Raw genomic sequence first — 22,765 nt, 5'->3', positions numbered from 1 at the left:
TATTTATTTGAAATGGCAAGCAAATGATTTAATGATTTAATTGGATAAAAGTAATACATAAGTTCTCCATTCCATATTTTATAAAGATAATTAATATAATAATTAAAAAATGAATCACACGACATCCTTCACCCATCATTCAATTAAATTTAAATTAATAGAAATAAAAATGAAGCAAATAGATTATAACTGACATTTAATTATTGCTATAATGGAATCCTTCGCATCATTCTGGAGAAAGTAACACATAAAATGGCATAGAAAGTTATGTGTACTACACTATTTTCTTTACTACTTTTCCACGGGCGGAATTATTATGCACGTCCTATAGCATACAGACTAGAACATTGGACATAGAAAGGGTCACTTAATCATAGCATTTAAATGAATATCAGATATCTGGTTTTGTAATATTCATCATATCAATCCAAGGGTAAAGGGAATTCTTGCAGTAGGAATCCACAAATTACCAAAAATGAATTGGCCAACTATGAATCTAGTCGCTTCAGTGGTGCTTTTGATAACATGAAATCCATGCCAACGGACACGTCTTGATGTTACTGCACCGACGCCTTTTTTCATATACTTGCCATAGTACAATGTTTGAAGCGCAAAGCTTCCTTGCCATTCGGACCAACCGACGGGATCGATCAAATCGTCCAGAATAGATTGCATGACACTGTGCGAGAGTATTACTTCCACGGTCTTCCGGGGTATGTTTGGATGGACTTTTTAACAGCTTGTAGATCGGGAGCTGGGCTTACCCTGCAATTATGAATGGAAATTCCGGTGTTTTGATTGGGATCAGTGCTTCCTTAAGCTGTAATTGTGTTCTTTCGTTGTCTCATAGTGTAAGGACTTGCAGTCCTTGAACGAGTTTCGACTTGAAGTCCGAGCTCGACCTAGGCATGCGAAGGTGTTATGGTGTAATACAAGTGCGTGGAAGGTTGGGCGAGTTATTTATATGTGCGTGGGAGCATGGAGGAGCACCCACGGGCCGACCAACAAACGAAGTAAGGCCGACCTTCCTTGGGAGCGTTTGGAGGATGGCCGACTTGAGTTTGGAGAAGAATTGCGATGGCGTTGAGGGTGTGGGCAGGTCGGCTACGCAGCCACGACCTCGCCCTGCCACTCATATATATTGGCATTGCATTGGAGTCATTTGGCACCATCGCTCAACATGTGAAGAAGAAGTGTGCATATCTAAGGGGTGGACGCAGCAAGAGGTGAAGGCGCAGAACTTGGGTGATGCGCCCGTTCTTGGGCAAGGCCGCACGGAGGTAGCACACGACTTGGATTTGGGCGAGGGCGCGGGTAGAGGTCGCCCGCCAGTTGGAGAAGGGCGTGCATGGATGTGGCGCCCGGGTTGTGCGAAGGAGCGCCCAATGGTGAAACGAAGGCGTGGGCGCTCGGTTTGTGTGACGACTTGGCACAGGTTCTTGGGTGACTCGGGTGAGCGCCCGCCCGTTGTGCAAGTGTGCACAGTGTGACTTTTGGTGAAGTGTTGAGATTGTGAACGGAGGTGCGACTCGTGCAGAGGCGCCCGTGTGTGGCGACTTGGTTACGACGAGGTGCACCCAAGTTGGGCAAACAACACGATCGTGCGGCAAGGTGAACAAAGGGTTAGTGAGTCGTGCGGCGACTGTGCAGAGGCGCCGACGAGCTAGGCAACTGAGTTTTGCCGAAGGTTGTAAATTTGGCTAAGTATGAAACTTGGTGTTTCCCAAGTATACTTGTAAAGCTTTGTAACATTGAAGATTGTATAATATATTATCAGCCAGACTCATTTTTCAGGGAGTTGCCCCTCCCTTTATACTGTGCAATTGTGTTCTTCATGTATAATTGTTGTTGTAAATGAATGTGTATGGGTGTTCATTGGTATAAAGGAAACATTAATAATACTTGAATTCGAAACACAAACTAAGTAGGATAAGTGGTTAGGCGTAGTCCACAAACATAAGTATTGGTGAAAAGAAAGTGTTTGGTGGTGCTGCACCTCACCTAGAGCGGTTGAAAGACTATCGCAAGCTTGGGGGCGTGACAGAGCTTGGTTGGAGCTGGTGAGCAGGGTTGCTCATGACGAAGTGCAGGTGTGGATACACTTGGAAATTGAAGACAGTGAAGCAGGTACTTGCAGGTGAAGGAAGTTGTTCCACATACAAGTGGAACAAGGGCTAGTTCAGGTTGCAGGCATCTTGGTGAAGCTGTTGGATGGTCGAAACTAGATTGCAAAGAAGAAGGAAGTTGTTAGAAATGGCAACTGAATCTCAAGCTGGGTCTAGTCACGGTGCGAACGATGCTACTATGGCATTCATTGAAAAAGTGTTGGAGAAGATGGAGGACTTGGAAGCTTTCTGGACTAAGAAGATGGACTTAATCGAGAGAGATCAAGAGGCCAATTCGAAGATGAAGGAAGAGCTCGAGGAACTCCGAACTCAACATAAGTACACTGATATTATGTGTACACAACGTGAAGTAAGGGTCAAGGAGGTTGAAGAGGCAAGAGACCAAGGTCTTGCAGAGATCGTGGGCTTGCGAAAATCTCTTGATGAAGCCAGAGATGAGATCGCGGTGTTGAAGAAGGCCGTGAGGCATAACTCGGGTGGAGGAGTTCCTCGTGTGAAAGTCAAAGAACCGGAATCTTACGATGGTACAAGGAGTGCAAAAACTCTTGGTAACTTTCTATGGCACATGGAGCAATAATTGGAATGCTTGGGTCTATCCGATGATGAGACGAAGGTTAAGGTAGTTGCTCAGCTCTTGACAAAGGATGCTAAGATGTGGTGGCAAAGGAGGATAAATCAAATTGCCAATGGCAGTGCTGGTGACATTACTCCGTGGGATGAGATGAAGAAAGATTTGTGTTACAAGGAAAAGTGTCTATGCAGAACTGCTAATCACACTAAGGTGTGGTAGCTACCTTAGAAACAAGCAAAGTAAAACTACTTTAATTTTAATTTATGAAAGATAGATGAGAGAAGAATAAAGGAGACCAACCTCTGTCTTGCGCTTAGTTCCTTGATCGATTCCTCTCTCTTCTGATAGTCTTTTGCTACTTGCTTCCTTGTACACCCAGCTTCACAGAGTACCTGTAGAATCAAAGCAGCATAACACTATACAAGAACATGGATCTATTATCATAAACAATCTAGGATCAGATGTAAATTGACCATACAAATTCATGAAACATAAATGATACAAGAGTATGGAGGAAAACTTGAATAGCTTTATTGATAATCAAGAAAGAGCCAAGAGAGTTACAATCAGTTATCCTGACCCAGCATCATCCTCTCAGCAGGTAAGCTCTTCTTCACCTCATGCAAAGCTTAGATCACCCAACACTATTATGTTGCCTCAAGAAACCAACAACAATTCCTTACAAGATGCAAAATTCCAGCCTCTGGATCTCTGGGATGAGGGATCCATATATAGATATCTGTAAGGGAGATGAGTCAGCTTGTGATTTGATTAGTGTCTTCCCTCTGATAGTTCTTGCTTCCACTTGGAGATTGATGATCTCTTACTCATCCTTGGTCGAATTCAGAGAGGCAAGTGTCACAGGAGAAGTTTCTGGAAGATTCCATGCCTCTCCACCTTGCGGATTCACACTGCCATTTGTCACTTATCGCCCATCGCACCCCATAGAAGGGCTTTTTGAAATGAAACGCACCCACTGAGTGTACTTAGGTGAGATGCAACGCACTTTGCCTATGGAGCAGGTGAAATGATCCTGTTTTGATCAGTTCTGAGTGGTTTTTCATGGAGAACTTCTGGGAGAAGCTGTAATCAGTTGACCTTGTTCTTTTAGGGGTTGGAACAACACTTTTAGGGACTTAGGAGCCCTTGGTTTATGGACATTTTATGCTTGGGGTTGCAGTGCCAAAAAATGTCTATAACAGTTGCCCCCTAAAGCATGAGGTCGTTAATCTTTTTGATGTCGGGTGAAATGCTTTATCATGAGGATCCGAAGTTCTTTCAAGATGGGAGGATACTTGTAATAAGATACAATACAATACATTATCTTCATTATATTTTCATGATCTAGCTGATGCGAGCATTCCCATGCTCAGCTTTATAAATTCATTTTCATGTACATAGGACAGACAATCGTCTGAGTGTAGACTGATGATTCTGATAGAGCCATCATCCCTTTGATTGGATGATTATCTGTGCAGCAATGATGTACATTTGATGTCTTTATTTTCCTGAATATATATCGCAGCCCGGATGGATGAAACTAGATTCGGGGTCTTCAATCTCGTTCGATCTTCACTCAAAGTACAAGTCGATCCATGTGAGAGATGTTATGGAGTCGAACATGGAAAGACATCGCCTGATTACCAGCCAATGATGTAAGTTGTTAACAGGCACGAGAGGAATCACCGATAATGATAATGACCCTCAAGGTACTGCAGTACAATTCACGTGGTGTGAATAAAGGACTTGGTGTCGAACACCACGCAAAATCTTTCGGTCGAAGGCCATTGATGTAAACCTGTCGCCGGAAGTGAGAAACTTGTCATTGAGGCATGCAAGCTTCAAAGTACTGAAAGGGGTGTTCCTAGATCGACTTCTTGGATAATGAGCTGATGTCGACAAGAAGCGATCTGTCATAGGAGGGCCTTAATGAATCCCACATCAATGACATGGAATGGAGCAAATGATTTTAATGGAGGTGAAAACGATCTGGTGATATAAGGTTCAGGGTGGCCGTCATGAAAGAATGGAGCGTAAATGTATTGCAGTGGGTGAGACACAGGTGAATTCTCTGAGTGACTTTTCTTAAACATATCGGCGACACTGACATGATGGATTGGTAGCATTAACCCCAAATGTGGATGGTGTGATGGGACCATGGTGATGTGACCGGTGAATGAAACAACCCAACCCGACTTGGATGCGGAGTGAAAGTGTCACGTTCAAGAGCGACTTGCTACCAATAAAGTTTCTTCAAGTTTTCTTACCAATTTTTCCCCAGTCATTGCTGACCAGTACCTCTTTATTTTTGTCAAGCTTGAGGAGGATAACATATGCTTGTTCTATAATTTTCCCTTCAGGCAAACCCATTGCTATGTTTTAACGAGCCTAGCGATAGTGAAACTCGTTCTTGTCTGCTATAGACAAGTTTGTCGCTATTAGGTTTTAACAAGTTTAACGACAAAGATAACTCGGTCCTTTTCAATTTTAGAGAGTCTGAAAAGGGACATAAAGGAAACTCCAAAAATCCTTTTTCGTCATCTAATCCCTTAAGTCCGAAAAAGTATAAAACAATACAGAAGGGATGAATTTTCGATACTTTTAACGAGCCAAACAAAACAAGCGCTCGATCTTTTTGTGTAATAATCCCTCAGTTCCAAAAAGATTAAAATCTAAAGGAGGGATAGCACTTTCGGTCCCTTTAATGAGCTGGAGAGGCCAATGGCTCAGCAATCTTTTCATATTTTACGAGTCAGTTGAAAAGAGCTTAAAGGAGACTCATCTTTGAGGAACGAGTGATAAAATTGGGTAGCAGCTGATTCCAAGTAAGGTTTGGAATTTTCCAATCATGGCAGTGTTACAAGGATGGCTAATAGGATCACTCTTCGCAGCTGTTCCTCAAAAGGGGTAAACAATCAAATGGAGGTGAATGATCGGCCAATACAAAGTGGAGGTGATGATGGGAACATGACCAAGGCTTTAAAGGCTGAAGTACTACATTCACGATGATTATTTACCGAGAATTGGTTCATTTTTTATTGAGCTTAAACGTTGGGGGAAACATTTGCTCATGATTTATGTTTATTTTTTAACGAGCTTGAACTACGTGCTAAAACTTCTCGAATAATCCAGTCGTATAATAAGTATGTCTCATATATAAAAACGGCAATTTTTCAAATCTTTGCCCCACATCCTTTCTTTATGCAAGTTAGGAAACGACCAATCCTACGAGTTTAAAGGGTTAGAGGACCTACAAATTTAAAAAATAAATGGTCGCTCTTTGCTTGCACGCCAAAAGGTTTGCATGCCCCCAGGTATAAAATAGAGTTTCAAGGTCACCTCTCAATCTACCGACAAAACATTTGTTTCATCGGGAAAGGCTTACCACTTTCAAGTTACCAAAGATTGTTTTATCTGCACCACAAACAAAACACTTCTTCGGCGATGTCTACCGAAATAGACAAAGGCGAGTGGCGCAGATGCCTCTACTCACATAACTTTGACAAGGGAATCTTATTCCAGTCTAACCCCCTTTTCCAATCACGGACGGGAGTGTCAGACTAGTCATATATCTCTCATGGAAACCTACCCCATACCTGAAGTTTTCCTGTCGAATAAGACCAGGATGCATGCCCCCTGGGTTTCATTCATGTCCCCCGAATCACTCGCGCTCATCAGGTGGACAGACTGGGGATTGATGAGACATTCCTTGCGTAAAAAGACCATTCAGGGATGGTATATGACTATTTGCCATGTGTGAACCGGGAAATGAAAGTTGGTCTATGAGCTTGACCACTCTTCCTTCGTGTGGAAAACACATTACTCTAAAGAGTGAGGAGGCAATTGCTCCCATGCAATAAATATAGTCTCATCCAAGGAGTAGATTATAATCCAGGGGTCCTTGGACTACCATTACGTTCATTTGAACGGTTTTCCCTCTCAATGTTATGGGCACACTGGGAAGGATCTCTAACGGTCGACTAGTTCCTTTATCAAAGCCTGTTATATTTCTCATCTCAGGCAAAAGCGATGGCGAACCAAGCGCTTTCCAAGCAGTCAAGGAAAAAATACTCACAGAATCCCCTTCATCTATGATGGTACCGGCCATAACCATCCTATATATTTGAACAATGATTCAGAATGGTATACTGGTCGGTAAACGGGATCTGCCTAGTTGATTCCAGTCGAAGGAAACAACTAGGTTGCTTGGAGGTGGGACCGAATAGACGGCCGGGAACGACTCTGACGAACTTCCTTCCTGCGGTAAAGGAATTGGTAAACTGCCCCCATGTTCATCTGAGTCTGTGTTTACGAAAAGAATTTGGACGGTGTCATCCTTGCTCTCTTCGGTGACTGTATCATCTGAAGATGGAACCTCTGAAGGCAAGACCGGGTCAACTGCCGCCTCGACCATTTTACTTTCGTCTGGTATGGGTTCAGATGGTCTATCTTCAATGATAGATGTTTCGGCCGACCACCTGGGCGGGTCAGCCGGATTTTCAACTAGCGACAGACTCGGCAAGAGTTTCTTATATCCAGGAGGAAGTCGTAACGGTGAAACCGAACGATCGTCCAAAACTCTTTTAGCCTCGTCTAAGAAGGGACAACGGTGGACGGCATGATCGCCTTCACACAGTTTACAAGGAAATTTGCACTTTCCTTTTTGTCCAGGGGCTTCACTTTCACTAGTTGATGATGTGTTTTCAACATGATCATCAGAGGTTGACGACACTAGGTTGTGCAAACGAGGAGACCAGTCCCTTAAGATCCGAGGGATGCATGGACAATCTCTATGATAGTGGTCTCCTTTGCAAATGACACATGGCGATTTAGGCCTGGTCGGTGCAGTGTGTGGATTTTCGCTAAACGACGCTTGGTTGCCCCCTTTCGCCTTTGGCTCCTTCTTCTTCTTCTCTTTCTTCTTCTTTTCCTTCTTCTTCTCAAATACTTGATTTTTGGCTTTATCAGCCCTATCAAGCGAAGAGGAAGGAGGAGAGGAAGAATTGGACAAAGTAGAGAGTTGGGGGGTAACTCTGGAGTTGTCTAGTTGCTGACTTGATTGCTCAGGAATCGCAGTGCTCTGAACGACGGAGGTTGAGAAAAGCCATACGGGCAAGCCAATCGTTAATCCTGGAAGTGACAATGTGGCCATGTGGGGTGCACCAACATCTCCCCAAGAGGAGAAGGGACTAGGATTCCCTCCAAGGGGAACTCCTTGGTTGGTGGACTCCATTCTCTCAACCTAAGACCAATGTAGGAAAGGTGACGATTATTCCGTTTAAAATAAATTTTAGATGCTTTGACACAACTTGTTTTTTCAATTTTAAAGAGTTAAGAAAAAACAAAAGATGACTCTAGTCGCCTTCGATTTTTAATGAGCCTGAAGTGACAAGTGCTCAGATGGACCTTTTTCATTAAGGAGTCTGAAAAGGAACGAAAGGGACTACTCTGGAAATCTAGGCAGAGGGATTACCAAACCAATCGCAAAACTGCAGAATACTTTTTACGGTACGACATTCAATCTTCCCGAATGCTGTGTTCAGTGCATTACGATCGATAGGGCGGCAGACACGGCTTCCTATGGATAAAGGATTAAGCCTATTGTGGTCTCCCAAAATATACTCAACGGTACGTGGGAGCACAAGTCCATACTGGCACTTATCATCTCAAAGTGGAGGAATCACCCAACCAACAGTGAGAACAACAGTTACCAGGCTTTACGACACCGGAATACGTCTCTAGCCTAGACTTCTAGATGTTGTGCGTTAGGTTCCAAAGCGTTGTTAGATTCATTAAATTTATTTTATAATTGATCTTGCTTAAGAAATTTTCCTTTCAGGTTCACCGCGTGATGTAGATGTACAATTCCTAAAATGCATTCTAAATGATAAATAGTCTTTTATCTTCTTTGTGCAATGAAAATCCTAGCTACTAAGGAAAGAAAGACAGAATTCTTTCAACAAAGAGCAAAGAGCACACACTATATGCATTGTCCTAAATCAAACCAATCAAACAGTGTAAATGCAAATGCACATGCATGTATTTTTTTAAGCCTTCTTAATATGTGAATGATAAAAAGAAAGCTAATGCGCAAATCTGAATTACTTTTCAAACGACAATTACTAACAAGTTTCTTTTCAAATTCAAAATGAAGACAATGACAACACTTTGCGATTTGGAAATGAAGACTTGCTTTCGACACTAGAAAAACTACTAATTCAGATCAAATACAACAGTAACAGGGTAATCGACTATCAAGAGCAATCAGACTCTCTTCTATGACTGAAAATGACACTTGCGACACTTTCAAATCAAGAAACGACAGTACAATTACGTTACTTTTTTGCAAAGGAGAACTGAAAATGACTCAACAAATACACAAAAACATTTACAGTTCTTTGCACAATGGAGGCGGAATAACAGTAAGGAAAGGGGTTTCAAATAGAGGTATACTGACTACAGGCAACAAAATTCTTGAATAGATCTGAAAAGAGTGAACAGAAACCAACATTCAGGAACAATGCCTAGTCTGATCAGCGCACCTGTAACACAGTGAATTTGAAATGCAGCGCACCTACTACACTCGGGAAGTGCGCTGAATTTCAGATTCACAAAACAGAGACTGCGTTGGGCCAGGGACGAGACTTTGCTTGGGTTCCGGGTCACAGTTTGCAGTTCAGTTCAGGGATTTTGGCCGAGCAAGTGGTAATCAGTAAATCAACAATAGGGGTAGATCTAAGGAGGTTACTAGAGCCACCACAAGGGCAATTAGAGAGTTTGTAAATCAGTTGTTTAATTCATAAACAAAACCCGGAGATTGACTGAAGCGGAATTTATCTACTTTGCATTTGCATAGCAAATGCAGTTCGAAAGCTACCTGGCTCAACTTCAGGCTCCATCTGTAAGTTTATAAAATAAACAAATGTAGATAAACAAACAACCTAGTCGCTCCCCAGTGGAGTTGCCATTTTGTTACAGGGAAAAGTGTCTATGTAGAACTGCTAATCCCACTAAGATGTGGTAGCTACCTTAGAAACAAACAATGTAAAACTACTTTTGTTTTCCTTTATGAAAGATAGATGAGAGAAGAATAAAGGAGACCAATCTCTGTCTTGCGCTTGGTTCCTTGCTCGATTCCTCTCTCTTCTGATAGTCTTTTGCTACTTGCTTCCTTGTACACCCAGCTTCACAGAGTGCCTGTAGAATCAAAGCAGCATAACACTATACAAGAACATGGATCTATTATCATAAACAATCGAGGATCAGATGTAAATTGACCATACAAATGCATGAAACATAAATGACACAAGAGTATGGAGGAAAACTTGAATAGATTTATTGATAATCAAGAAAGAGCCAAGAGAGTTACAACCAGTTGTTCTGACCTAGCATCATCCTCTCAGCAGTAAGCCCTTATTCACCTCATGCAAAGCTTAGATCACCCAACACTATGATGTTGCCTCAAGAAACCAACAACAATTCCTTACAAGATGCAAAATTCCAGCCTCTGGATCTCTGGGATGAGGGATCCATTATAGATACCTGTAAGGGAGATGAGTCAGCTTGTGATTTGATTAGTGTCTTCCCTCTGATATTTCTTGCTTCCACTTGGAGATTGATGATCTCTTACTCATCCTTGGTCGAATTCAGAATGGCAAGTGTCACAGGAGAAGTTTCTGGAAGATTCCATACTTCTCCACCTCGCAGATTGACACTGCCATTTGTCTCTTCTCGCCCATTTCACCCCATAGAAGGGCTTTTTAAAATGCAACGCACCCACTGAGTGTACTTAGGTGAGATGCAACGCACTTTGCTTATGGAGCAGGTGAAATGATCCTGTTTTGACCAATTTTGAGTGGTTTTTCATGGAGAACTTCTGGGAGAAGCTGTAATGAGTTGACCTTGTTCTTTTAGGGGTTGGAACAACACTTTTAGGGACTTAGGAGACCTTGATTTATGGACATTTTATGCTTGGGGTTGCAGTGCCCAAAAATGTCTATAACACTTTGCAGATCCATTTCAGTCCTCAGGATGAAACGTGGGAAGCAAGGATGAAAATTAAGTTCATAAAGGAGACCGGGAACCTTCAGACATATCAGCGGGAGTTTGCAAATGCGGTTATGGAACTTCTTGACATGGAGAAGAGAGACAAGGTGTTCAATTTCATTATTGGGTTGAAGCCTTGGGCACGCAATGAAGTGAAGAGGCAGAGGATTAGAACACTTGAGGAAGCTTTTGCTGCTGTGGACAGGTTGGTGGAGCATTATCATGAGACTTCTGATGACAGGAAGAAGAAGTCCGATAAGTCGAAAGATAAGAAGAAGGATGATGCTTCGAAATCGGATGATAATTCGAAGACGAAGAAAGCCTTGAAGTGTTGGATATGTGCTGGACCACATATGGTGAAGAATTGTCCTTCTAGACCGAAAGTGGCTGCGATTGCATAGTCTAATACGAAGAATGAAGAAGCTTATGTGGGGATGATGTAGATACTTGGTGCTGCTGCTGCTACAGAGGTGGTCTCTCGGAGGGATCCTGAGAGGAACAGGTTGGAGTATGTTTGGATGAAGGTTGGAGGTGTTGATATACTCACTATGGTGGATAGTGGGGCCTCTCACAACTTCATGGGAGAAGATACTACGAGAAGGATTGGGCTGAAATTTGTACCGGCGAAGGCACAAATGAAGACAGTCAATTCTCCTCCTGATAGTATTCTTGGTGTAGCTGAAAAGGTGGACACAACAAGAGGTGAATGGACAGGGAAGGTCGACTTCACTATAGTGCGGATTGATGACTACGAAGCTGTGCTCGGAATGGAATTCTTGAAACAATTCAATGCTATGATTGTTCCACATTTGAAGAGGCTGTACATTTACGATGGAAGGGAAGATGTACCCATTGGTGTACCAACCATTGGAGTGACAAAGCCTGATTGTAAGTTGGCAGTAATGCAAATGGAGGATGAAATGTGCATGGAAGACATGAGTAAGCAGTTGTCTATGGTTGAGACAAAGCTTACTGAGCAGTCATTGATCATCAGGACACTTTCAGATAGTATCTTGGATTTTTCAAGAAGGCTAGAAGTGGTTGAGGATGATGATGATGATGATGAGGCTTATCTGAGGCCAAATGTCTGGGAAGAGGATCGGGTCACTTATCAACAGAGGATGGAGATAGAAGATCCTGACAGATGAATTGAGATGATTAGTGAGGGTGAGCCTTCAGGCTCTACTCCCTCCACATATTCTTAGATGACAAAGAAGATGGGGCTCATTGTTAACTACTCATGGCAGTGACTCCTTAAAATAGGTTGAGTAGGTATGACAGATGGTGCAGGGATGGCTTGGCATCAAGCATCATGACATGTTGCAGATAGGATGGAGTTTCCATGGACCTGAGCATGGGTGAGATTCTTGGTGAGTCCGAGATGTGGTAGAATCCGAGATAGACTATTGAAGGCATAAGGATGTTCACTCTCATGGCTTGAGCGTGACAGTTGGATTAACTACCCAACTAGTTAAAACATGGGGTCTGGAAGTGCACGAAGAAATTTTGGCATCAGGCAGGCAAGGAGGACAGTTCACAGGATGAGGACGACACATGATGGAGATGGGATTTCTACATATGTTGCAGGGATGTTTGTAGTATGTGGAGGAGTTGACATCATGGCCGAAGGATGAGACAGATATTGATGATGATCTTGGTGGATGACTACCAGGATGGTATGTTGTCGAGGATGACAATGACTTTAGGTGGAGGAGGATGTAAGGACCTGCAGTCCTTGAACACGTTCTGGCTTGAAGTGCGAGCTCGACCTAGGCGTGCGAAGGTGTTATGGCATAATACAAGTGCGTGGAAGGTTGGGCGAGTTATTTATATGTGCGTGGGAGCGTGGAGGAACACCCACGGGCCGACCAACAAACGAAGTAAGGCTGACCTTACTTGGGAGCATTTGGAGGATGGCCAACTTGAGTTTGGAGAAGAATTGCGATGGCGTTGAGGGAGTGGGCAGGTCAGCTGGGCAGCCACGACCTCGCCTTGCCACTCATATATATTGGCATTGCGTTGGAGTCATTTGGCACCATCGCTCAAGGATCATTGCTCAACATGTGCAGAAGAAGTGTGCATATCTAAGGGGTGGACGCGGTAAGAGGTGAAGGCACAGAACTTGGGTGATGCGCCCGTTCTTCGGCAAGGCTGCACGGAGGTAGCACATGACTTAGATTTGGGTGAGGGCGTAGGTAGAGGTCGCTCGCCGGTTGGAGAAGGGCGTGCACGGGTGTGGTGCTCGGGTTGTGCGAAGGAGCGCCCGACGGTGAAACGAAGGCGTGGGCACCCAGTTTGTGCGACGACTTGCCACGAGTTCTTGGGTGACTTGGGTGAGCGCCCGCCTGTCGTGCAAATGTGCACGATGTGAATTTTTGTGAAGTGTTGAGATTATGAACGGAGGTGCGACTCATGCAAATGTGCCCGTGTGTGGCGACTTGGTTACGATGAGGTGCACCCAAGTTGGGCAAACAACACGATCGTGCGACGAGGTGAACGAAGGGTTGGTGAGTCGTGCGGCGATCGTGCAGAGGCGCCGACGAGCTAGGCAACCGAGTTTTGCCGAAGGTTGTAAATTTGGCTAAGTATGAAACTTGGTGTTTCCCAAGTATGCTTGTAAAGCTTTGTAACATTGAAGATTGTATAATATATTATCGGGCAGACTCATTGTTTAGGGAGTTGCCGCTCCCTTTATACTGTGCAATTGTGTTCTTCATGTATAATTGCTGATGTTAATGAATGTGTATGGGTGTTCATTGGTATAAAGAAAAAATTAATAATACTTGGTTGTGAAACACAAACTAAGTAGGATAAGTGGTTAGGCGTAGTCTACGAACATAATTATTGGTGAAAAGAAAGTGTTCGGTGGTGCCGCACCTCGCCTAGAGCGGTTGAAAGACTACCGCAAGCTTGGGGGCGTGACACATAGGCCTTCTAACCAAGATATTGCTACTTTGGATTACCACGGCTGCGTTGCCAAAGATAAAATCAACCGTTCCATAGATGTGTACTTCTCTGTAAAATTGGTGAAGGGAGTAGACATATAAAGTGTCCTGGTATCCTTTGATGCTACAACGATATACCACCGAGAAGTCGGTGCCTACTCGAAGTGCTACGGCCTGGTGATTTTGAGGTGCAGCGGTGTTCTCAAACGTCATGTCTCTCGCAATGAACCCTCTTCCAGAAACAGCTATCGCACAAAAGACAATTTGTCGTTTAATATGGGAAAACCAAGAACCGTTAATACATTTGAGAAGTTATACATTAGATCCTGATTCAGAAACAACTATCGCACAAAGGCTAAATACATTTGACAAGTTATACATTAGAACCTCATTTAGAAACAACTATTGCACACAGGCAGTTTGTCATTGCACACAGAACAAACAAAACAAACCAGAAAAACATTTGGGAATTATACACTACCTAAATTTATGAATTTATTAATTGTTTAGATTCTAAGTAAAATTAACGACATCAAATCTTTTTTAAAATGCAATTATATAAATTAAACAGAAATCGTGTGTGTTATTACATTGATATCATATCATGTTTAATATGCAAATTTTATAATGGTACTTAATTGATATATTTGGATTAATATCATATTTTTTAAAATGCAATTATATAAATTAAAGAGAAATCGTGTGTGTTATTACACTGATATCATATCATGTTTAATATGCAAATTTTATAATGGTACTTAATTGATATATTTGGATTAATATCATCTTTTACATCACAATTTAAAGGTTGAAAAGATAAAATATAAAGTAATTAATATTTGATATTTTGTGTATGGATGTAAATATGCTAATGTTTGAATATAATTATAAAAACCAACTTTAAATTCTTACCCAAAGTGGCAGACTTGAACGTAGTTGAACCATCTAGAACATTCTTGCTTCCGATGAGGATGGTTCGGTCCTTGCCATCGCCAATTAACATCAAATTGGTTTTCGTCTTCAATATGTCGACATTCTCCTAGTAAACTCCGGCTTTGACTTGGATGATATGTCTCTTCGACTTGGAAGGGGCCGCGTTTACTGCTTTGGTGATCGTCAGGTAATTGCCAGAACCATCTTTGGCAACAACGACGTGCGGTTGTCTAGAGGATTGTAAGTGCCTTCGGTCGTCGACTGATAACCATCCTGGAAAACCATCTCTCTCGATCAGAGTGTAGTGAGAGTCCAACTCCTCCTCTCTTTCTGAACTCAACAGACGGCGATTTTTGAAGCTGGAAAGTTTGTACCTGCAAAGCAAATTGCTCGTTAATTCTGACACATTAACAGCTCTGGACGACATCAGAGCTTTTATATTACTGCTGTCTGTTAAATTGAAGTCACGAAAACCATTCAAGCAGGTTTCCTGGTTCGTCAAAGCCGCGCTCAGCAAATTTGGGATATCTTTCTTGACTGAATTGATGCTTAAACAAACGTTGAGACTGTCCAACTATCTCGGAAAAGCTCAACACAATCTTGCCATGCCGCCCGTTCTATTTCATTCATCATATCACTGTCTAGACTCATGGACAATTCGTAAGCATGTTGTGCCTGTGCCATGCTCTCCGTCAAGGCTAAACTTATCAAAATATCGGGTGATGCTGTCTCGAAGCCACGATATGATGCCAAAGACGACACACATCGGTGGGGAAATCTTGTCTGGCTACAGACCGACTTTACTAAATTAGACAACACTTTCCTGCCTTGGGAGTCGTCGTGGACTCCACTGGAAGTAACCGGAGTTCCCATTGACACACCAACGATGTCAAGGAGCAGCATAATTGAAGTCACCGCAGCAACGATGGACCATTTTTCCGAGTTTTGAGCCTTCCAATTTAAGTTTGGCTGCATGCATTAAATGATTGAAAATGTTCCAATGGTATTTAATATTAGATAATGACACACTTTTGTTGGTCAAGTGTGGCATGAAATAGAAAGCTGAAACGAGAAATATAATATAGGAGGATGAAAAAAGCGATGTGAGTGGACATTTCATTAAAAGATTTCTTTTTAATTTTTTATTTATTATATTATCAATTATAGTTTCCCTAATTATAAATATTAGGGAAAAAGTGTTTATATTTAAAAATATTTAATTCTTAGCCAAAAATAAATTTACCATAATTACATTATATAGTTTGTTTTAATCACAATCATTATATAATATTTTTCAATAATATATGTTTACATATATATTATATTATTGCAGTTTTTTTTCTTACCGTTATGATTATTTTATTCATATACTTTACTTTATTTTAAAATTTTATTTTAATTAATTTTATTTTGTTATTTTACAATTTTAATATAATTTTTTTTATTTGCATTTTATTTTATTTGAATTTTTGGTGTGAAAGAGATTGTAATGTTATATTATTTAAATTTTTTGACAAAGTCAAATTAGATATTAAAAAATAATAATAATTAAAAATTAGGTTTACACGTTGAAAGATTTGATCCCTCTAAATGTTTAATAGATTTGGAGTTAGGATGGATCTAAGCCAGTTTATCTTCATTTACATTTTGTTTTAGATATAATTTTTTATTTTAGAATATAATAATATTAGCCTTGTCACATAACTCAAGCAAAAACACAACTATGAAAAGAAAATTGGAACTCAACTATAGCTTAAATTTTTTTAATAACACAAATAATTATAAATTTTCATTTATAATTTACAACTAACTTAATAATAATTTTTCATAAACAATAACAATAATTTTTATTATTAAATATAGAAATACACATAATATTTTTAATAAAAAATAAAAAATTTAAAACCTCTTTTCTTAAAATCAAATTTTAAATTATTTTATACTATATTATTGAAAATTAATTATCATTTAATTAGAATTAATATTAGTAGATTAATATTTTTGTGTTATATTCATTATATAATATATATAAACTAAGAAAAATAAAAAAAAATTTAAATCCTCTTTTCTTAAAATCAAATTTTAAATTTTTTTACACTATACCATTAAAAATTAGTTATCGTTCAATTAAAATTAATATTAATATTTTAATATTTTGTGTTATATTCATTATATAATATATATAAACTAAGATAACTAACCTAAATTGCCTCCCCGATCTCCGAAAGGCTGTTTTCAAAGATTTAGCTGAATCGAGTAAGTATATTAGCGCGTCGTTTTCGGAAAGGTCATTAATCATTTCTGGTTTTTGCCTTCCTTTCATTCTATTTTTGGGATGTTCAACACGTCTACAACAAATCAGATCCTGCAATATTGAAATTGGTAAAAGATTTATTTGCTTGTGTTCCACTCAAAGATCACTTCTCTGTTCATATTTAGATGAAAATCACTCTAAAGAGAATCTAAACGACTTACTTATTTTTAATAATCTAAAAGATTAGTGATTAACCGTAATGTTATCTTGATTCGCATTGCCAGGTAAGTCAGATAACGATTGATATATTCGATATATTCTTTACGTCTGCTTCGGTGATGGTGAAGATAACTACATAGGTACCAATAACAGAAGTATCGTGATATCTAAAATTGAAATTTCACTGTTCATGCTGCGTTATGTTTCCTCCAAGCAGTAAATATACCAAAACTAATAGGTAGAATTCACATATAGAAATTGTTAAGAGTATTAATCACGACGCCGTGTTCATGCGACGGCAAACACTGTTTGTGACTGTTCATTTGACGGCAAACACTGTTTCTATGATGACGATTTTATATGATGACGAGTGCAGTATTAGTTGGCTGGGTAATTAATAGTTGGTAGGAGTTGGCGGAGATTATTGTTGATTTTTTGGCTCATGATTGTATAAATAATGGTGATAGACACTGAAATAAACAGTCTTCAAATTCTAATGTCACTTGAGTTGTTAGAATTAATGGAGAATGGGCTCTTATTGTTACGTAGTTGTGATTTTCTTTTTTATAGTTATTTAGTTCCTATTCTTTAGGGATATGGTTCACTATCCCTAACAAATTGTATCTATTTAATATTAAAGATTAATGTGAAGCCTGTGTGGCGTTTTGCTTAAGGTAGCACCCAATGATCCACACTTGTGAGCTCCTCTTGTTTTGGTTTGTCATTTCATGTTTCTCTGTGCTACTCTTGACATGGTATCAATGTTGCAGGGTTGTTAATCCAGTACGCTGAGTGAAGGGCGCAACTAAAGTGAATTCATCGTGAGGTTTGGGTGGATAAAAGTGACGGTCGCAGAGGAACACTTCAGCAGAATTCATTTCTCAAGTTCTGCGCGAGTGTTGGGTAGATCTTCGCGACTATGTGTTGGATAAATGTGACGCCCTGAGGTGAAGGATAAAAAAAAAAGCGCTGCATGTTTTTTTTGTCTGGTGGGCAGCGAATCGGGCCCAAAGGCTGCGGTTTCTGTGAACAAAAACACTACTTTTGGTTTCTTGCTCTGCCATCTACTAGGAGGAGGCATTCATGCCGTTTTTTCTATTGTTATGATCGGAGTAGCGTGTAGGCTGTGAAGAGATTCGTCGCTGGAAGATTGGAAAGCCACTGGTGTTGGGTGCTGAGGAAACTCGAGAAGGCCGACACTGTCAGCCAACATGGAGGAAACCAAACTGACATTACTGGATTAACTGCCGTGGATGTGTGCAGCGCTGGGATCGCCGAGGAGTTCGGTGGATGTGGTAACATCGAACCTCGGAGGGATTGATTGAGGCCGCACACTGGAAGAAAAAACCAGAGAGTGTGGTGCTGCCGAAAGAGGGAGGCCCAAGATATGTGGCGTATTATCCTGGCGGATCGCTGGGTAGAAGACTAAGGATAGCCAAGTAACTAGCTCGTGGCCCATGGTGAAGGTCCCACTGATTGAGGTTTGTTATAAACTGACATTGCTCCCTTTGCTGTTGTGTCGAAGTAGCTGCACAAAAACTGTCGTGGGCGTTAAATAGCCAAAGGCTGCAGCGTGAGAACTGAATGTTCATTGCTGGTGAGAGGGCGTGAGAACAAGATCCTCATCCATCTCGTGAACCTGCGTTGAATTAAAGTGATCTACTGTTTTTTTAACATATGTTGAGGTGGCCCCTTGCAACAAGAAGTTTGAAAAATTATCGCTTAGATAATTAAGGTTTTTTAATTAAAGTTTTTTTTTCAAATCTTTAAATAAAAATTTTGGAGTTCATTTAATTGAAAGGCTCTGCATTATTTGAAGGAATTATTATTTGATCCAGGAGAGGCTTTTTTTGTAAAGGAAATTCACACTGATCAGGGTGTTTTTTAAAAGTAGATCTGGGGTTGGTTTTAATTTATTAAAGTTTTTTACTCATTCAAGATGAATAATCAAATTACAGAAGCTTACCTCAATGAGAGTAATAAGCTTGATGGTTCCAATTACACTAATTGGAAATTTAAGCTCCAAACTCTGCATGAGGGACAAAATGCCTATGGCATTGCCACCGGTGATTTGGTCAAGCCGACCACTACAACTAGTGGATCGAATGCAGCAATTCAAGACTCAGAAAAAAGGGAGATGAAGGAAAAGGTTCTCCTCAAGTTATCAGTTAAATATTGCATCATCCCTCACATTCAGGTGTGCAAAACGATCACTGATATATGGAAGATTCTCAAAGAAATGTACGAGATCAAGAAGACCAGTAGAACTTTGTACCTCAGAAAGAAGATTCTCTCCATCAAGATGGAGGAGAATGAGTCTGTTTCTTCATTCATATCCCGGATAAAGGAGGTTAAAGGTAAACTAACTGATATCGGTCAAAGTGTGGCGAATGATGATCTGGTGATGATTACCATGAACGACATGACGTATGATTATCAAATGTTTATAACGTGATTGAATGAAAGAGAAAAAACTCCAGGCTTTGAAGAGCTTACCGGGATCTTGCTACAAGAAGAAGAAAGGAGGTTGTCCCTCAAACCTCAAAATCCAGATCTTGCATTGATGACCAAGTTCAAATCGAAAGGGAAAGTAGTGGTTGACTAGAGGAAAGGACACCATGAAAAAGGACACCACAAGGTATGACCTCGCATAAACATGACTCTGCTCCTAAATGTTTTAATTGTGGTAAGATAGGCTATATTGCTAAATTTTTACATTAAGAAAAAGGCAGATGGGGAGAGGTACAAGCAGAGAAGACATGCAGGTCATCTTGCTGATACAGATCAAAACCAAGATGTCAGATTATTTATGGCTGAAACTGCACTAGCCACTGAGGAGGATGAATTAGATATTTGGTTCGTAGATTCTAGAGCCTCCTCACATATGACAGGTAAAAAGCAATGGTTCAGAAATTTTAGAGAATCCAACATTGGAGTAAAAGTATACCTTGGAAATAATAGAGGGTATGAGATCAAGGGACACGGAGATGTCCTTGTCACTCTACCTGATGGAAACATCAGGAATATATCTGATGTGTGGTATGTACCTGGTATTAAGAAGAACCTGATTTCTATATCAAAGATTACAGATCAGGATCTGAAGGTAGAATTTTTAAAAAACTTATTGTATCATTAAAGACTTGTTGGACCAGATGAAGCCTATTGCTATAGGTGTTCATATAGGAGGACTCTACAAACTAGATGTGAAGAGTACACCACCGCAAGCATTGATGTCATCGGATAAGTCTGATGAAAACTTGTGGCATCAACGACTTGGGCACATCAATTTCAGTGATCTTCTTCTGTTGCAGAACAAAGGTACGGTGAATGGTCTTCTTGTTTTGAAAAAGTTACATATTCATTGTGAAGCATGAGAATTCGGTAAATAGCATAGATATGAATTTCCTGCTGTTAAAGATAAAAAACAGGGGGATACACTAGAACTTGTACACACTGATTTATGTGGGCCTATGCAGACAAGATCGTTAGGTGGGGCCTACTATTTTCTAATCTTTGTTGATGATTGTACAAGATTCACATGGGTGTATTTTCTTAGATTGAAGAGTCATGTCTTTGAGTATTTCAAGCAGTTCAGGAACATGATCGAAAATCAGACAGGAAAGTTCATCAGGTTTCTTCGATCAGATCAAGGAGAAGAATTCAAGAAAGGGGATTTCATCAAATACTACAAAGAGCATGGGATAAAGCAGTAGTTTACAACACCTTACACTCCTCAGCAGAATGGAGTAGCTAAGAGAAAAAACAGAACATTGGTGGAGTGTGCTCGCAGTATGTTGAAAGGTAAGAATCTAACTAATGGTTTTTGGGCAAAAGCTGTCAATACTGCAGTGTATTTGAAGAATAGGAGTCCCACTAAAAGTCTTGATTATAAAACTCCTTTTGAAGCATTGTTTGGCTTCAAGCATACAGTAAGTCATCTTAGAGTATTTGGTTGTAAAGCTTTTGCACACGTTCCCAAAGAAAATAGGAAGAAGTTAGATTCAAAGGCCATTAAATGTACCTTCATCGGATACTACAATGAGTATAAGGCTTATAAATTGTTTGATCCTTCTACTCACAAGGTGTTTGTTAGTAGAGACGTAGTATTCCATGAACAGGTTGATGATGGAAATCTTGTTCAAGATAATGAAGTATGGCATGTACCATTACTTTCAGATGATGATGTTGAAACAAGGATCGAATACAGCAACAACAACAGCAGCAGTGGTAGCAACATCAAGATAAAGAGGAGGAAATTGAGTTCAGTCCGCAAAGAGAAGAACAAAGCAGAATAGTTGACGCCCCACCACTCAGGATATCTAGTAGGCCGAAACAGTTACCAGCTCGGTATAGGGATTGTGCGCTCATGTTGGGAAACGGATCCCCTGCGTAATGGTTTTGGGGCTTGAATCCCACATTTTTGGGTATTGTACTGTAAAAGCTCCACAAAGTGCACAGAGCGCGAATTGTAATGGGTCAAGTCCAAGGGTAGTTCACCCTAAAATATTATAAGTTAATCTAGAATGTGTCAGCTTGCCCATGGTCCGCGGACCATGGGAATGTATAAATAAGAGCAAGGCTCTAAGTGTAAGGTAGCTTTTTGGTAATAGAAGTAATATGGGTGTCTGAACGTGATAGTAGATCTGAGTCTGTGAAGTGCAAGTTTGGGTTGTAATAGGAGATAGAGGCTCCGCAGCTGTGTGCACGGAGGCCTGGTTAGTGTCTGCAACTGTGTGCACAGACCCCTGTAGCTGTGTGCGCAGGGTAGGAAGTTGATTGTAACTGGATAAAGGGCATTAATAAAGATAAGTTGATTCTGAAATATCATGTATCTATTCTCGATTTTGGTTTATGCATCTGTTCCTGATTTATGATTACACGCATATCTGTTTATGTTGAATAATAACTAGAAGTGTTGTAACTTCGTAATTGACCAAAGATCTATAATAATAATAAGCACAGAAAAGGGTAAACTGCATTCGCGCTTGACTAAGGTAGTTGCCCTAAGACGACAGCTGCGCGGAAGCAACACCACGCGCAAGATTGCTCCACGCAAATCCAGACCACATCAAGACATCCCTAGGATGCGGAAACCTGGTTCCAGCACCCTCCCATACTACCTCGGGTGAGACTTCAGTCTGTTCTCTACGAACTGTTGCCGAAAGGGCCGGTGGTGTTGGGATTTGTTTGGCTAAACATTTCTGATCTTGGGTCAGGCCCCATTAAGCCAACAGCTCATGAATGGTATGTTAAACATTACAAAACCTTTAATTTTCATGAAGCTAGTAAGAGTTGTGAATGGAAGGAAACAATGAAGGAGGAATATGAATCTATTATTAAGAATAATACTTGGGATCTAGTAAATCTTCCTCATGGTAAACAACCCATAGGTTGCAGATAGTTATTTTAGTTGAAATTTAAAGCAGATGGGTCTATTGATAAGTATAAAGCAAGGTTGGCTGCAAAGGGGTATTCCCTGAAAGAAGGTATTGACTTTGAGGAAACATTTGCCCCTGTTGAAAAATTAAATACTATTAGAATGATTATTGCTTTAGCCACTGAGTATCATTGGAAAATACATCAATTAGATGTTAAATCTGCTTTCTTAAATGGTGATTTAAAAGAAGAAGTATACTTAGTGCACCCTGAAGGGTTTGTTAAGAAGGGAGAA

The 22,765-nt window shown here is 40.5% G+C and overlaps 1 pseudogene; it reads right to left on the bottom strand.

The window, feature by feature from the left end:
• Window positions 1–417: 417 nt before the first annotated feature.
• Window positions 418–15,596, bottom strand: LOC149223983 (pectinesterase-like; annotated as a pseudogene).
• Between the last annotated feature and the right edge of the window lie 7,169 nt (window positions 15,597–22,765).

Source organism: Pinus tabuliformis, chromosome Q, assembly GCF_031772625.1.
Source record: "Pinus tabuliformis cultivar Carrire ecotype Pingquan chromosome Q, CPIR1, whole genome shotgun sequence".
Lineage (NCBI taxonomy): Eukaryota > Viridiplantae > Streptophyta > Pinopsida > Pinales > Pinaceae > Pinus > Pinus tabuliformis.
This window is presented reverse-complemented; position numbering and strand designations above follow the sequence as displayed.